Below are 8,489 nucleotides of genomic sequence, written 5' to 3'. Positions count from 1 at the left end.
GCCCGCAGGGGGCGGGGGGGGCGCGGGAGTGAGGCGGTGGCGCTGCTGGAGGAGGGGGCGTGGCTCCTGCGCGCTCCTCGGCCGCTCTCACCAATCCGCAGCCGCGTGGAGCGATGAGGCGTGGCTCCACGCTTCCTTGAGGCCTTCCTCACCAATCCGCGGCGGCAGAGGCAATGGGGTGTGGTCTTTCGAGGCGGTGCTCGCCAATGAGGGGCCGCGCGCGCCAGGGGGAGGGCTCTGAGGAGCTGGATGCCACTGCCCGCGGGGCTGCCGCGGGATCAGGCGGACGCGGGGTGGGAGCAGTCCTGGAGCAGCGCTGGGATGTCCAGCCGACATGGCGAGCGGGGCCTGGGAGCGGGGCGTCTCTTGCTGCCGGGCGTCTCTTGCAGCCGGGCCGGGAGAGGGCGCGGGCCAGTGTTTCGGGAGAACGCAGCTGCAAGGGGGGGAAGAGGGGGAGGTTCAGGACAGGGGTCGCTCCGCAAAACAGGGGCGACGTGTATGTGACACGGAGAACAACTGCTCGGCAACCACAGCGCCGGTGAAACGGCATCCCTTCCCTGTCGTGGAGCAGCCTCGCCTGTCGGCGGCATGGCAAATAGGCTGTTTTCACCCTGGTGAGCCGTTTGGCACCGCTCCGGTTTACTGCCGTATCTATGGCAACACAGATTATCGATTGCTCCCCGGGTGAAAAAGTCGCCTGAGCCAGATGCATCAGAGCATCGCCTCGGTGTTGACAGCTAATAACGAGTAGTGCCTGTCAATAACTGCAGATCCTCGTTAGTGACGTGAAAAAATCAGTGAGGAACCTCCCCTAGCAGAACAAAGGGGGACGGGAGTCAGGTTGTCACCCTAAACCGGGTTAAGAAACATTCACAAAAACCTCAAAGATACTAATGCTCTTGACTCAGAATGTGAAAGGGGAGTGGTGACACATAAAGCAGCAGCTAGTCGTAATGTCTGAGCCCCCGCTATATTAATAAAATACTACACAATTGCTGGAATACTCTATGAATGAATAATTATGTCTATTACCGTGTATTCTGTACTTGTTAGGGGCTGCATATTTATCTGTCAAAAATTACTGGAGCCATAATTAAGAAATGTTAAAGAAAGGCTCATAGACCCACATTTTAATGCAATTGCTGTGGTTTTGATAAGCAGAATCTGCTTTTCTGCTTTGATCCTCCTGAAGATCCTTAAATGGATTTTTCTGTTGCATGCATGCATCATGACTAATTTGGTGATCTAAGGGAAATTCCTTCTATAAGCAGTATGGAAGAGACTAGCCTTCAGTCAGCAATATGTCAGTGAGAGACAGCTGAGCCATTATTAGTCAAAAGAGGAACAGCCCTGTAATATTCTGTGGGTGATATCTGGCTGAAATTCAATAAAACCAAATCAGCCAGGATCAGTAAGAAGGTACTGAAGAGTGAAGGGTTTAATCCTTTGGAGCAGTATTGTATGGACTTCGGGATCACTGTGTCATTGCAAATAGATTGGCTTTCCAGCAAAAGAGGCCAATGTGCAAAATGCGTGTGTGATGGGGGAAGGGCTCCCATTGTCACCTGAAAATATTGTGACTGTCTGCTTCATTTAACCTTAGCTGTCGATACTTTTGTAGGCTGTGGGATTAAAGTTTACAGATGAATATCTACTGATCAGTCTGCCTGGGCCAGAGCCTCTGCCCTTGCCCTGAAAAAGCTAATTGTTCCCTGGATTCACAGCAGGAAAATCAGACAAACCTGCATAAACACTGCTGACTGCTGCCCTCGATCAAGTTTCCAACCAGAGAGGGTGGAGGTTGCGTAAACTCACAGACTGATGGTGGGCCAAGTGTGTACGATGGTTTTGCCTGCAGATGTGGAGCTGGAGGTACCGTGGCTCTGCAGCTGGCAGGAGTGAAGTGGAGCAGCAGCCAGGGCCAGACCCAGTAACTAAATGTTATTAAATGTTAGAAATAGTTGCTCTGAGTTTACAAAGCGAGTAGCTTGGCACAGGGCTAGCTCAGAGATGCAGCTTTGCTATCCTCCCTCTAAGTCACATCACATGGCCCCTTGCTATTTAGAGCCTAACTGATCTCTGCGACATTAGACAGAGAAAGAGGTTCAGCTCACGCTGTAAGAAATAGGTCTGACAAATTGTCAAAGGACTCAAAACACCATTTAGTCATGCTGGAGTTCTCACGTATGAGGGGCCTTTTATCTTTAACAAAATACTCACTGTGTCTGCAGGTGTTCCTACTGAGAAGCAAACCAAGCACGCTCAGTCTGCTCAAGCACATGCTCACATCTTCAAATGTGTTAAAGTATCCAATACAATAGATTAGAAGTCATGTCTGAGGCTTTTTCTAACAGCTGAGGGAAAAATCCCCAATTTGCAAACTATCTTAAGCGAATTGCTGCTTATTCAGGCAAAAGCTTGGGAATTGATTGCACATTCCTATGGTATAGCTACATGGAGATTTACCTGTGCGGGTCATTTATCACCTCAAATAGCTGCACAATCAGAACAGATGTCTGGAATGCTAAAGTCTAATTCCTTTCATTTATACTGTATTTCACAGCCTTTCAACAGTTCTTTCTCCCCAGACCCCCTGCTGCCCTTTCTTTTTCATTTCACAAGCAAAACCAGAGTCACTAGTCTAGTGGCAGAAGGCTCCCAAAACCAACCTTCTTGTCATAATGAGTAGTACGTCATCGCTGTGCTATCCCTCAGTTTCTTCTATAAAACAGAAATGATAGCATTTTCTTATTTATTAAGGGAGTTAAGATGAGTACAGGAAGAGGTGGAAACACTCAGATGTTGTAGCGGCAATGGCTCAGGACAAACCTATTTTCTTGCTGCCACACCACAGGCAGAGTCTGTGTTTCAGGAGTCTGAAAACCACTGAAAATCTCCCACTTCCATGAAGAGCTTCCACTTTGAAAGTCTTTGTGGTTACCCACATCCGCTCTAGATGAGATAAAAACACATAAAGATATGACATTGACAAACTTTAAGAGGTAATGTTAATGCCTGCAGGAATGAGATCTAGATAAGGCTTTGATCTATCTAACTTTCAACATGGATTGCAAAATGTGGTTACTCACAAGTCTTGCAATGATGTATTGCTTGGCATGGTTAGCCCAAGCCATGCTCAGAGCAAGTGCGAGCACTGTGTGCCCATCCTGCTGCTCTGCCTGTGCTGCTCCCACACCTGTTCTGATCCCTGCTCAGCATCATCGCTCACAGCTCCAAATTTCCCCAGAGCACTGCCTTCTGGAGAGAGCCGGACAGGTTCATCTGTACTGGAAATGTCAGTATAAAATTGATAATCAGAGTAGGGAAAGCAAGAGTGGAGTCCCTTATCTCTCCCGTACCTTCATATTCTCCAGAGTATACTGCAGGCTGTGTCCCAGGTCAGGTCAGTGTGTGTGATAAGAATATCAAAGCACAGTAACAAAGTGGAGATGCTGCCCGGGGTGTCACGTGGTCCAATGCTCCCTTGGCACCTCCACTAGACTTGCAGGCCTCTGCCAGGCAACACAAGCTCTGAGCACCTAAGGCTAAGCAACAGGGATTGCTGAAAGCAGAGACACCCCTGAAGCTTTCAGCAATCCTGAATTAAATACTTGAGCTGAATACAAAGCAGATCTTTGTCAGTCTAGATTGCTGTTTGCTGTGAGAAATGAAATCCTCCTGAGATGTCAGCACTGACCTTTTTTTGCATCCTTTAGAGACTTTCTTGCTTTAAGCAATTAAACACCAGAGCTTTCATAACGTTCTTACTATGCTTCTTTATGAGTAGCCTCAGTCCTCCTACATGTGTGAGGTACTGAGATAACACATTCACTGTTATTTCAGCACTCACATGATCCTTGTGCCATGTCCTTGATTACTCTTCAATTCCTTCTCACGTACTTTGCATATCAGTGCATGCTCTATTTCTTATTGATACTGCTTTTCTTCTTCAAGACCTGCAAGCGTCCACAGTTTCCCACAGGGAGTTAAAATAATCTCCAAATAACCAGATTCAAAAGTCCGACTAAAATGGCATCATCTGGCCCACTTTGAAAGCAAAACAAGCAAACCATATATTCCTAGTTAGGTCAAAAGGCAAATGCCACACTATCCATGCTAAAGGGTAGTGATTTATGGGAAACACCATTTTGAAAGAGCTAGAAATAGCTCAAAATACTCCAGCATCTGATGCTTGAATAGAAAAGAAGCAAGCAGGATTCTGTCTAGCTGCTTTGGTGAGTAATATCTGTTCTTAAAAATCTTTTTGTACAGACCACAATAAGACAGCAGATCCATTAATGAGAAGATTCCTGGTACCTTTTTCATTGGGAGCATCTGATTAATTGTACAGCTAGCAATGCTTCATCGAGCACTAGAAAATACATTTCTGAAGGCAGGGAAGGGAGGCCTCTACCCTCGAAGATGTAATTTCAAGTACCACTTATTCCAATTACATGCACTGGAAATACCTCATCATGGCCCTGCAGAGGCCTTTATCCTTAGCTGATCATTCTGGTGTCATTTATAAGAGGATTTTTCCTTTTATTCTATTTTTAATATCTGTGCTAGTTTCTTGGTAAAATTAGAAATGTAGCCCTTTCAGTGAAGGCTTACTTTATTATAGAGAGACCCCGAGAAGCAATATGAACTAAAACTACTCCTACACTGCAATCAGAAGCACAGCGGCATGGTGTATTTGTGTATCTCAGTTTACTGGGATGTTGCTAGGCTCATTACAGATTGCACTGAAGCAACCAACTCCCCTGTCATCCTGCACATGTGTGTGTTGAGTCCAAGCCCCTGCGACTGCAATTATCTTTCATCAAGTATGCCATGCATTTCACAAGCCACATCTCTGATATGCAGAAGACAGTGTAAGATAAGAAGTAACTGTTGTCACCTTGTCCTAGATAACTGCACACAGGGTGATCAGTTGTATTGTGCTTTAATACAAATGTTAAATCATCCTGCAGATCTCCAGATCTAGATGTGCATTTTCATGGGATGACTTTAAGGATGTTCTGCATAGTCCAGAGGTATAGCTAATGGGTATTGTAAGAATAGTTTTGCATTTACGAGGTTGAGATCTCAATTTTAATACACATATAGAGAGAGAAAAAACCAAACCACCCCAGCAACCCTTCTCTAAATACCATGCAGTCTTACAGTATACAGGCTGCATCTGCTAACTGTGTAAGAAGCAAATTATGGAATTTGTCATTAACAAGAAGTGCTTGACCTGTCAGTCAATGGTTGTTTTCACTGAGCAGAGCTCAATGATGTGTGCACCTCAGCCACTTTATTGCATCCAGTCAGAACTTCTGCATAAAAACTGAAGTATTATCACCAATGCATCTTACATTCTGGGAATGGGTAATGTAGAGAAATATTGGCATGATCTGGAGGTTTCTTTTCTCAGAAAGCCTGAAGAACAGTTTTGTTCTCTTCCATCTTCTCAAGGTGATTTTCAAGTAGCAACACATGGTTAAAAGGCCATGTTCAGCATCTAACAATAAAACATAAGCTCTTTGGTGGTGGTGCACCAATTTCAGAGCAAGCTAAAGAAGCTGTACAGCTGTCAGTGTTCTCTATTAAGAGCTGAGAATTATGCTCCTGTAGTTCTCACCAGTTAAAAGGCCTAAACACCCCCCCCTTGTGGGCAAAATACAAAACATCACAGAAGTGAATGGATTTTTGGCCCACTGAGATAAGAAATTTTTTTATGCTTTGAGCAATTCTGATACACGGTAGAGTGCATCCATACTCACAGATACAAATGTATGCATGCGGATGCTAAACATTTCCTTGACGCATATTTCTACAGCCACCCAGGCTTCCCAAGAAAAAACATTTATTTGCAGTTGCATCATGCAGTTTTGGGTCCATTTCACTGAAAGTGAACAGTTACATTTTTCATAATTTTGTGTTAAGTAACTGTGATATGAGATACCTCTGGGAACAACAGACAAAGTGGTCAGCATTCATTTTAAGGTAGTATTTTTAAATCACAGTATAAGATTTATTACAACAACAAATCAACACAAGTTATTTAACATGCAGAACATTCACTAAATCTACTAAGAAACTGAGAAAACATTTTAGATAATGCAAGTGATTGAATGCTGGCATGTGTTCCCTTCTCCCACTAAGTTCTATTTTTATTTGTTTTCAGCTAAAAGCCTTCTAGGGTTCCTTGGGGTTTGATTATGTGACAAGAAGAGCACCTGATAAATTGAAAGGCTTAGTGCCCCAAAATAACACTTGCTCTTTGTGAAAAAGTTCACTATGCATGTGTCCTCCAGGGAAGGAATACCTGGCACCTTTGGTGCCTCAGTTTTCTTTGAGGCTCATTGCCACAGTATCATTTAGTCAATGCAAACCAGTTCTAGAGCAAAGCATGACAAAAATCCTTTTTTTCCCCCTGTGTTTTCTTTTCTTTTCCTTTTTTTTTTTTTTTTTGCTTTTTTTAATAATCCTGCTTTAGCCTTCAGAAAGTCGCATTACTGACGTTCCTTTCTTAGGATGCACGGTCAAGTCTGTCTGCCAGACATCTGCAGTCCTCTCCAGTGCAGGGGGATTGTGCTTCAGAGGAGGTTCTGGCTCTTAAGGCCTTTTCACCAACTCCAGCATGCATCACCTACACTGCTAATGTGAGAAATTACTCAGAAATGAGTTAATGACAGTGCTTAGACATACTAAGCAAATGGGACACTTGCCAAGATGTTAAGAGGTCACAAACTGGCAGTTGAGAGATAACACAGTACGTATCAGCTCATACTTCCCAGATGCAGAAATATGGCTCAGAAAGGTTTTATCATTGCCTTCAAAACTAGGTGCTTAGAGGAAAACAGATAATTAAACCTCTCACCTGGTGAAGTGGAATTGCTGCAACAGCTGTGTTGTAGTTCAGTAAAAACCCTGTCATTTTAAAATACCAACTGGTTTAGAAGTTGGTCCCCGTATTTCTAAACTCTGCTTTTGTCTTGTCTCAAATGTTCGTTTCACTAAATGTGATTGAATGGAAACACTATTGGAAATCTCTCAGCTGTTGCTTTCAGACTTTCTGAAGATACAAGTATGCATGATTTTGCAGAAAGCCATGAAACCTTTCATTACACTGTCCTCACAGCAGGACCAACTCCAGCTTCTTCCCAGTGGAGAAACTTGGGTCATTCACCACAGGACTGGCCGGAACCCAAAGGAGAGTGCAGGCTCCTCCTGCAGCCCTTCCCTCATGGCTCCAGCAGCTGCTGCTTTAGCTGGCTCCAGGACACCTTCCAGAGCCCTTCTCCAACACCCTCATTAGGTGCTAGAAAATGACACTGCTACAGACCTCCCCTCCCTGTCCATTGCTAAAGGCTTGGCTCATATGGATACTTCCAGCCCTTTCCCAGCAGCCACAGCTTCCCTGGCTGCTCTGACTCAATTTCTGGGAAATTTTAAAGATTCTCTTTGAAGGAAGGCTCTTGGACTAGGGAGGCATTAGAGCCAGGACTCCCCAAAGAGCAGCAGCACCAGGACACCTTGCATATCACAGAAAATTGCAAATAGGGTATCATGACCTTAGTTCCTAACATTTCACATTAAAATGTTTTAATGATCATCCTGCAGTGTCATTGCAAAAGACAGCTAAGGATATTTGTTGCTCTCTAATCACTGTTCTGTTCTTTTCTTTCATGAAAGAACAGGTCCCTAAACCAACACTTTCAGAAGCACTTGATCTTTCTAAGAGCTATACACATACCAGCAATCTTTGTCCTGTTTTATTTGCATGTAGAAATTTCTCTCCCATTTGAAAAGATTATTTTTAAGATATTTATGATATTTAAGATATGAGATTATTTTTTATCTCCCATTTGGAAGATTATTTCAGAGCATTTAATACATAGAAACTTTAGAAAAAAACCCATGATATTCACCTAATGCACAGTAGCCCTTAGAGAGGAGTGATTGTAGCCCAGAAGAGGAGTTGCCGTTCTCCCAGTTCTTCTCTTCCATTTGGTTTGATTTTGTTTGGGGTTTTTGTTGTTGTTGTTGGTTGGTTGGTTGGTTTTAAATCTGGCTTTAAAAGTAGAGAAAGATGGTTTAGCTCACATTTTGTATTCAAACTTCAGAATAGCACCAGTGCCACAAACAATGTGACACAGAGACTGAAAGATCCCCTTGAAGAATCTGACTTCTGCGAGTGACTGGGTGCTGAAAGACCAATCCCAAATGGATGCTCCCTCCCTAAGAAGCTCATAAATACAAACAACACACTTCATACCTGAATACAAGCCAAGAGTGCCTCCATTTGTATAATTACCTTGGTTTTCTAGTCTTTCTAGGCAGTCATTCCTTTTTTTACATGGCTCAGAAATGACTGATGGGTTTTTAAGGTCTATCTGCCTCTCTGCTCCTAGCATAAAGCTCAGAGGAGAGTAATTCGGGGGGGGGGGGGGGGGGGGGGAGGGGAGAAGAGAAAGAGTGTTGGTACAGAGGCTGGGGAA

The 8,489-nt window shown here is 44.0% G+C and overlaps 1 long non-coding RNA gene across 1 annotated transcript; it reads right to left on the bottom strand.

Annotated features, from left to right (window-relative positions):
• Positions 1-2,266: 2,266 nt before the first annotated feature.
• Positions 2,267-8,397, bottom strand: LOC142603285 (uncharacterized). The gene is made up of 3 exons (XR_012837174.1): positions 7,920-8,397; positions 3,090-3,287; positions 2,267-2,952 (listed from the first exon to the last, which is right to left on the bottom strand). It is a non-coding gene; the product is annotated as an uncharacterized LOC142603285 (long non-coding RNA).
• Between the last annotated feature and the right edge of the window lie 92 nt (positions 8,398-8,489).

This window comes from Balearica regulorum, chromosome 11 (assembly GCF_011004875.1).
Source record: "Balearica regulorum gibbericeps isolate bBalReg1 chromosome 11, bBalReg1.pri, whole genome shotgun sequence".
Classification (NCBI taxonomy): Eukaryota; Metazoa; Chordata; class Aves; order Gruiformes; family Gruidae; genus Balearica; species Balearica regulorum.
Note: the sequence above shows the minus strand (reverse complement) of the source record. Positions and strands in the feature narration are given on the sequence as shown.